The sequence below is a fragment of the Gossypium hirsutum genome, chromosome A07 (genome assembly GCF_007990345.1).
Source record: "Gossypium hirsutum isolate 1008001.06 chromosome A07, Gossypium_hirsutum_v2.1, whole genome shotgun sequence".
Taxonomy (NCBI): Eukaryota; Viridiplantae; Streptophyta; class Magnoliopsida; order Malvales; family Malvaceae; genus Gossypium; species Gossypium hirsutum.
The window spans coordinates 72,274,038-72,274,484 of NC_053430.1; the positions used below are offsets into that span (position 1 = coordinate 72,274,038).

Genomic DNA, 447 nt, shown 5'->3' on the forward strand with positions numbered 1-447 from the left:
AGGTGGGTATTCTAAATTGCTCGATCCACCTCCATTTGTTTCGCACTGCATTACTGGGTGAACCTATGATGAACTAAGAAAACCATCAATTTTCTTATTCAAGAGTTCTACCTGATTAGATAGCATGGTGACCGAATCGATGTTATAAACACCGGTTGTTTTCGTTGGCTTTGTCCTCATGACTTGCCACTGATAGTTATTCAGTGACATCTCCTCTATAAATTCATAGGCATCTTCAAGTGTTTTATTATTGATGGTTCCGCTAGCAGCTGCGTCAACCATTTGTCAAGTCGAACGATTCAGGCCATTATGAAAAGTTTGAACCTGTAGCCAGAGTGGTAACCTATGGTGAAGGCATCTTAGCAAAAGGTCATTATATCTCTCCCATGCATCGTAAAGTGTTTCTAAATCCATCTATACAAAAGAAGAGATATCATTACGTAATTT

The 447-nt window shown here is 38.9% G+C and overlaps 1 non-coding gene across 1 annotated transcript; it reads left to right on the top strand.

Annotated features, from left to right (window-relative positions):
- Nucleotides 1–340: 340 nt before the first annotated feature.
- On the top strand, nucleotides 341–447 carry LOC121203831 (small nucleolar RNA R71). The gene has a single exon (XR_005898766.1). It is a non-coding gene; the product is annotated as a small nucleolar RNA R71 (small nucleolar RNA).